Here is an 8837-nt window from a genome sequence, read left to right on the forward strand (position 1 = left end):
AGAACCCCGAAAGGCAGAGAAAACAGTGAGGACATGGCCTCAGAAACTCGTCAGTAATGAATAACTCTAAAATGTTACATTTCAACTCACATTCAGCTTGGAGTGCTGTCAATGTTCATATGAGATGTTCTATGTGAAAGGTGGATGATTCATCTCCTGAAAATCTTTTGTTGAGTCACATGGAGTGGAATATTAACACAAACGACACAAAGTAAGATGAAGAGGAGACTTGGATAGAAGACAATCAGAAAACGTTAAAATACTGGAGTGATTTTACTTTTAGTTCCAGAAAACATTCCCTTCCCTCGCTAATCCCTTCATCTCTGTTGCTCCTTACTCTATTTCCCTCTCTTTTGTGTACATTATCACACCACCAGTTGCGCAACAGGTCTTGGCCGGAGGTCTGAGTTTTCTGTTGTTGTAGTGTAACAAGGAGCCCTGTCACAAGTGTTTTGGCCAAATTCCCCCCTGCTCTGAAACTGATGCTGGCCTCCCCCTCCTTTACTTCTTCCTCCTCTGCTTTTTCTTCCCCCACCACTCTCAAGTTGGTTTCACACTGTTAACTAGTAAGCTGCCTTTCTAACAGAATGACCCAAAAGGAGAAAGCTGCTTATCTTAAGTCAAGCTGAGTAGGGGAAACAATGTGCATTCACAGAATTATGACACATTCTCCTCCCTCTGATATAATCTGCTGTTTGTAAGGGCAAAATGTATTGTTTTTCAGCAGAAAAGGAAAAAGTCAGCAAAAAAAAAAGAACAGAAGTCTTTCATTCTGCACTTTTCTTATCAGAAGTTTTCACTCTTAGCACATCTTTGTTAATGTTAAGATAGATAATATTATTAATAAATATGGCGACACAACTCCCAGAATATCCAACTATAATACTGTCCTCAACATCTGATTTGCAACCACATTCAAAGTTGTGCAAAAAAAGAGGAATATGCATTGAATTTTCTAAGATCAAGTCCGGATCAATGCAATATAACTTACAAAGCTTGTAGACTAGAGGATTACAGAGCATGGTATTAATCCCCTTTGTGGAACCAGTGAAACCAAAGGATTCACAAGCCAAAACACACAACTTTGACTATTTGAACACATTTTCCAAATATTCAGATACTTATACTTAATAGACTTGTTTTCTCAACATATGACTTTCTTACAATACCTGTTCGGGAAAAGTTAAGGGAGTTCGAGTAGATATCATTACAATATTTAGTGTGGATATCTTCTTTCAACAAATGAGCCTGTCAAGTTCAGCCCACAGTATTTCAGCTGATCTTAAAGCCAGCACAAATCAGCCTACAGCCTAAATTACCTTCTATGCATCCAGTTGACCCATGCCAAAATGGGCATTCTATCTGAACTGCTTCACCCTGCCATATCAGCCGCTTTCCCAGTAGACCCCTTTGCAATTATACCATTGTTGCATAAGACTCATACACACTCAAGACATTTTTTACAATACCTACTTCAGGGACACTCAGATGTTCAACTCTTCATCCTATGTTGCTTTCTTACTCCTTTTAATCATCTGCCTCCCCAGGACTCACCCAGCAGCCACTGTTTTAATTTACAAACTTTTGCTCTTTCAAAACAAAAGCACACATTTTTATACCAAAGCAGGAAATGACGAGACAAAACCGAAATGATGCAAGATGTTGCAGTGAAATTTGAAACCTCAGTCTTTGAGGATACACCACTTTTAAAGCCATCTCTACTTGTTATTTCATCTGTATTGCAATACCCCTGCACTCGGGCAGCTAATTCACTGATGTCATCCTTTTTTCAGAGTAAAACCTCTGAGCAGACTTTGTTTCACGTTACAGATACCCGACTGTGTGTTATCTGGGAACTATTTGCACCGCTTTCCTTGACCAACTGCAACAGGCTCAAACATGTTGAAGGAAATCATCTTTGGAACAAAAAAAGCCCTCGTATACCTGGAGAAATAGGGAAACACTATCAGAGTCATGTTCCTCTACTTTTTAGAATATTTCAATACCATCCAGCCGCACTTTTGCAACGCTTTCAACACACAATTTCACAAGACAGCTAGACCACACATTTGACATCCCTGGTCACATATCCATAAAGCTTGTCTGCTTTGGTGAGTGTTCTTTGTTGCACCAAACAGCAAAAAAAACAAGTAAATGAATCTGGGTAAAATGATTTAACCAGCTGATCCCCCTTTTCAATATTTCACTTAGCTCTGAGTACAGTTGTGTTAACGATTACTGTTTCTAGAAAGTGGTCGGACTGAAGAAAAGCATCAAGCAAGACAACTACAACCCAACACTTTATCCAGGATAGGGATGTTTGATACCACTGTTTTTCAGAACAGCACCAGTATAAGTACCCCCTCTTAAGTACTCACTGGTACCACTAGAATTGATACAAAGTACCGATACAAAGTGACTAGCACCAATTTAGAACAAAGACAGCTCTGTCACTCTGCTATTGAGTCCAGGATGAAACACAAACAACTGTCTCTGAGTTTACAATTTGTTTTTCATAAATTAACAAAAGTGCAAAATAAGACTAACAACTGTCAGTATTAGTAATATTTCTAAACTAACTGAAGTGCATAATAAAATAGTTTAACTCTTAACTCTCTCTGGTTCATTCATGCTGTCTGAAAAGGACCTGATGCACATTTGATGTGGTGCCAAACTGCAGCATTGTAGTGCCAACTACTGGTGAGGAGGACCGACACACCACAAGACTTTTTTTTGCCTTGAATATCGGCTGCTAGTCTTGGCAGCCTTCATGAGTACCGTAAAATAAGGCTAGTTTCGGCCCGATACCCGTTACCGGTACTTGGCCATCCCTAATCCTGGATCTTGAACTGCTTCTCTGATTTCAAGGTGCCCAAGTTAACGGTGCAAGTGATTAGTTGTCATCAGCAGAAATTGGCATACCTCAAGGAACTGTTTTTGAGCCTCTCTTTTTCTCTCTGTAGTGGTAGAATTTTTTTCTGATTCAAGATTCTGCTCCCTTAGAAGTTTTTAGAAGACCTTGTCCTTGTAGAGAGATTGGGGCTTTTGTCACATGGTGCAAAACAATCAAATGTCACAATAAGGCACAAGAACAGTCAGTGTAAGATGGAGAAATTCTCAGTTCAGCACCCCATGTTTGGGTAGTAAAACAAGACAACCAAAGGTCATGACTTGCTTTTTGCTTATTTAATAGATTGTTATAGTTTTCCCTATATTTAACACTGGTACGCAATCAAGGTTTTTTTTTTTTTTTTTTTTTTGTGTGTGTGTGTGTGTGTGTGTGTGTGTGTGTGTGTGTGTGTGTGTGTGTGTGTGTGTGTGTGTGTGTGTGTGTGTGTGTGTGTGTTTTAAATTGTTTTGAGTTTCTCCTGTGTTAAAGTCAAAGCTGTTATGTGTTAGTCTGGATATTTATGGTACTCAACAAGTCCAATTCCTTAGTCTATCTTTACTTTTCTGTCTGAATCAGCAGAACTGGCTGCAATTTCCCTTGACCTTGTCTCCTGACACTTATGCTGTCTGTGTGGGTAACGTATACTTAGCTATATGGTGCTATATATGGTACTTAGATATGTGAGCAAACACTTCTTGCTCAACCCTTGGATTTTTTTTCGTTGTAATGATACTTTTCAATACCTTAACCTTTCAAACCCATAGATGTACCTGCATGTTTTATTTATTATTACCACCTTTTATAACATTACCCCTGGTTGGCTTAACGAACAGCATCCAAATTGGGGACTTTACAGTGTACAATGAGGATGTAAGATGAAAGTTTCTTTTGGAGGTAGGAAGCAGACAAAGTGAGACATGGCGAGGGAGGGGCAGGATAAAATTATAGCTTCCTTCCTTATCTTTGGCCTGAAGAACAAAATAAAGGATGTAGGATAATTGAATTATCGTCTAGGCCCTTTGCTGTGTCTCATCCGGTGGTCCTGCAGTGAGGACATGAATGGGAGGTGAGTGATAACCCTCTGACCTGACCTGTACTCATGTGAAGGTTATTTTAGAAGTCCAGGAAAGGGATGAGAGACCAGCGCCCTGCATCAGTCAGTCTCTGTCCCCGCAGCTATTATTATGGGGTTTAATCACAAGAACAGAGATAACGGACACAAAAGGTTTACACAAGCAAGATACAATGGATTATAGGTCATTAAAATGTACTGATCTTATCATAAGTAAAATTACTGGTCATCTAATTGAGTACAAAGCAAACATGTTAAAGTAAATGCTAATCTGACCAGGCATCATTTCATGTTAATGTTTCTGCCCCTTGCCAGGGTACATCCTTTAATTAATTTGTCTTGGCTCCATCTGGTCTCCCCCAGCTATTGTGAGAAATACCTGGCCAAATCAAATGCCATTAAGGTCTAAAATGCCTTATTTAAATCATGTGCTATTAGTACACAAAAACAAAAAGTGGGGTTACTTCCTGCTGCTTCTGTGATGGAAAAATAACGACAAAGCTGGTGTCATATTTCATATAAAAACTTTTAAAAAAAACCAAACAAACAAAACAGCTCAGATAATAAGTCAAAAGTCTTAGAAGTACTCAGAGCATGAGCTAGAAAACCTATGAGCTAAGAATACAGGTTCAGCCAATCAGACTGATGTTACGGGATATTAGTGTCATAAAAGCCGGGATATTGGCCAGGTTTCCTTTCTCATGATGTTTATAGTTCACATAGAACAAGCTGTAAATGCAAGGTTTGGATAACTATTGAATTTCCTCAAATTGTTTCAGGGATGACATTGTTCTGAATTATAAGCTTCCTCATCAAATAAATGAATTCAAAAACATGGACTGTAAGAATCAGCTTTTTGCAAAATTATCTTCAAAGCAGCCGTTTCTCTGCAAGCAGTTTTACTTACTGCTTGTCATCTCTGCAGTTGTGTTTTTCCCCACTAGCAACACTCCTCCTTAATTTCCTCCACGTGAGGTCAGAGAACTCACACTTGTTTCCATCTTGCCTGTGTTTGTCACTGGACCCGCTGCCTTGTCAAGGGCGACCCTGCTATGTGTGTCTCAGTGGGAAAGCTGGGGGAGTTATGTGACTGTGGACCTCTCCTATTACAAAACATACACTGCAGACGCACAACCTTGCTGATTCTAAATGTCAGACAGACCACAGGAGAAACTGACTCTCTTGCATACATGGAGGATGTTTGTCTAATTTTCAACCCAAGCTGACAGACTTCTAAACATTGAACAGAATTAACTTTCCTGTGACTACAGCAGCAGGAGTTCATTTCTCCTGGAAAGAATGCAGACTCCTGTGAGCATGTTTGTTGAAGTCCACAAGTTTAAACAAAAGAGCACAAGACCTTTAGTAGCTGAGGATCATGAAACATTATGAAGCATCACAGATAATAAGTCATCTTATGGGTCTGACAAGAACAAATGACAAACTTGTCTCAACCATTTCATCTCACATATCCCCAGCTGAAAGCTTCTTTAAGGAGGTCAACATCAGTGAAGAAATACACATTAACATGCTCTCATATGGGTTGTCAAAATCAACACAAATATGTGCTTAAGCAAACTTGAAACAAATATAAATGTTATCACAAAAATTCAGATATCAGTTTAAAACTTGCACATTTTAAGCACAATGGGTCCCAAGTAGAAATGCTGCATCTGGTGGTCATATTTTCATAGTCTAATGTCATTTTTCTTCTTCTTCTTTTTATTTTAATCAGATATTAGGAAGCAAAATTCAACCTTCAATCATCTAGCTGGTGGGGTGTGCTCTACTCTCTGTGACCCAGGTATATTTCAAGTCACAGTGTCCCAGCTGAGCTAAATTGTGTGAAAGCTATTTTAAACAGCCTGTAATGTTCATACTTGTAACATAATCACGACATCTGTAAGACAGTAAGTACACTGGATGATCAGATGATCACAGAGAAGCTGCAGTACTCATAAACAAAACAACACTGCCCTCTACAGGCTAATTTAGCTCCTTTCTACAAGTATAAAGGATTTAAAATTTAAAACAGTTATCTATATGAATATCAGGCAACCAAAACATATAAAAGTGCACAAACAGCTAGAAAAATTCAGACAGCGGGGAAAAAAAAAATCAAAGTCACGAGGTGAACATGGTGATATGAGAATTTCTAACAGACATAATGGTTTTCATGCAGCACGTTTCATGACTTTTACTTCAGCTTATCACAGAATCTTTAAAAGAGATTGGAAATAACTAGCATAAGTAAAACTAAAAAGTGTCTTTAAACTGCACAGAACACCAGCTGGTACACATCTCCAACAGATGACAAGTAATCTGTTTATCTATTTCTTCTTTTCCTTTTTTATTCTCTATTTTTTAATTATATATGTATAGCATTCATTGACTGTACTGTAAATGTTTTATACTGGGCGCCTTATCTTCCGATTTGAAGTTTGAGCAACTCATTCACACATGCAATTAAAAATAATTCCCCTAGAGGGCAACAAATACGTGTATAGTGTAATTGTTATACAATCAGTCATTGTTCAAATGGTATAATATTGTCAATTCATATGACTGTCTCAAATGCACTCACCACTGTACAGTACAGTAAGCCTGTGAAATATTTCTTACTGCCTTCACTAAACTAAGTGAAAGTCTGAGTTTTGATTTTGTCAAACTTTAACAAACACCGATAAAGAATAGTTTTAAATCACCTAAAACAGGAGTATCAGACCAAAGTATGTGTAACTACAAAGTGTACATCCAAATTAAGGCATCCTTTGCAACATATGTTACCTATACTCTCAAAGATAAATATAATGAAAGTCTCCTGGCAAATACCAATATTTGTTCAGTGGACATAAAAATGATGTAAATAGAATCTGTGTCAACTAGATAAAACCTTTTATTACCAACTAAAACTCAAATTTCTTCACTTGTCTCTGCCCTCATTTGTTAAACATACATGTAATAATGTTTCCAGTCATTCGGCTGTCTCATAATAGATCCCAAAACTATACACATCAACATTTAACTTCTGCATGAAATTCTGGGAAATGCATCAACTCTAAAAACCTGAAATAGTGTACAAACCAGTCTTAGTGTGTGCCTTTTTGGGCGGATGCATAACAGAAGTCTATTATTTTAAAACTTTAAGTGTGCTCTGAAATTAGCACAAATCATTGACTTTTAGGTGTTTAATTCCCCTAACTGGATGTTTTATTGTCTACCATTGCTTTTTCTAATTTAACAACTATCTCTTCAGGGCTGACAGATTTCAGAGACACTATCAAGTGTTTTGTTTCTTTGGGTCATTTCTCTTTTGTGATAAATGGGCTGTGATGTCAAGTTTTACCTTGACTCTATAAGAACATGCAATCCTTTTTCCCCTGACTGTAATTTTAAAGCATGGCTAGTCCTGTGCTGCTAACAATACAATGGTCTATTGTAAGCACAGTGTCAAATCCTGTGAGACAGTAGTGTATTTGTAAAAGTGCAGATAATGGCCATCAACAGACTGGAGGAAATGTTGCATGGTGATAATAAACCTCCTCTCTCCAATTCTTGTGAAATAATCCCTGCATTCAGTCAGTATCAAGCAGCAGCCTCCTCCTGCCCTCCTATGGAAGGGAAGGAGGACTAGTGCCAGTCTTACCTCGTCTGCAGATCTTCAATGGGCCTTTGTGGATGCTGCCATCCTTCCCTCCCGGCCAACCCCCGGCAGCCCATTCAGGAGTGTCACATGGCACTCCCACTCTCAACCCATCTCACAATGCAGCCCTGTCATTGGCACCTCATTGACATGCTCTCATAGTGATGTGCATTGGGGAATGGTCGTGTTCCTCCACTTCTTTCAAAGGAAATGAAGTGCCGGGCTGGGTGGCCAAAGTGTGGCTTCCTGGATACTGGTATTCATATTTCTCGGGAGGAAGTGCTGAAAAGTGTGTGTGAACCGGGTGTGTGTGTGGGGGTTGGGAGATGGCAGGGAGGTCAGCAAATGTGTAATACCAGGCCCCTACACTTTTAACTGTCAAATAGTAGACAATACATGCAAGGAAAGCACTATAGGGGAAAAAAAATCCCAATTAAAAGTTGATAGGCTTCTGTGCAGGGACCCCGACTTTCGCATGAGACGGCACTGTCAAATTTAATGAAACAAGTGTGAAAGAATCTACCTTAGGATCAGACTAGAACGTTTATCATTAATATCTGCTCCAAAGAACACAAGTTCATCCAAAATAATGTTTCAGAGCAATTATTGCAGCTCTGGTTAAATCATCCAATACCAGGTCATAAGATCTGTTGATTTTCAGTTTACCTACTCGTGATCTACAGGTAGGAAAGATAAAGGTGCCACATCCCACTCAATGGGATAGTCTTGTTATGTTACCTGTGAATGGTTACAAATAGACATCTGTGAGTCTGTATGGGCCAGACAGCTCACATATTCACAGAGTTTAAACAATGTTCTGAATAAACACAAGATCAAACTTTTTAGTCCTGTAACATGACTCATAAATAAACGGACCCAACCCTGTTCACAGCAAGTTGTGAATGACAGGACAAACCAGATTTCCAAATGCTTGGGATGGGGCTTTTAAATGTAATTTGGAGTTGTTAACACATTCAGCTCTTTCTCAGCTTAATCCTCCCCTAACTCATAGAGGCATGAATCATATTACTCCACAATGACAGCAGTAATCTTTTTTTTTTTTTTTACCTTACTAACACTGCATACTGCCATTTCAACAGTAGATACACTATACAAAGCTCTTCAGGATCAGGTGTGGTCCCTTAATGTTATTTATTTTTATGTTCTTACATTTGGTTCACAAAATGACATCAGTTATTTTTAAAACTTTGATAATTCCCTATTTATTTATT

Source organism: Halichoeres trimaculatus, unplaced genomic scaffold (genome assembly GCF_033239565.1).
Source record: "Halichoeres trimaculatus isolate MK-OKI-2021-1 unplaced genomic scaffold, fHalTri1.1 fHalTri1_scaffold_2, whole genome shotgun sequence".
Lineage (NCBI taxonomy): Eukaryota > Metazoa > Chordata > Actinopteri > Labriformes > Labridae > Halichoeres > Halichoeres trimaculatus.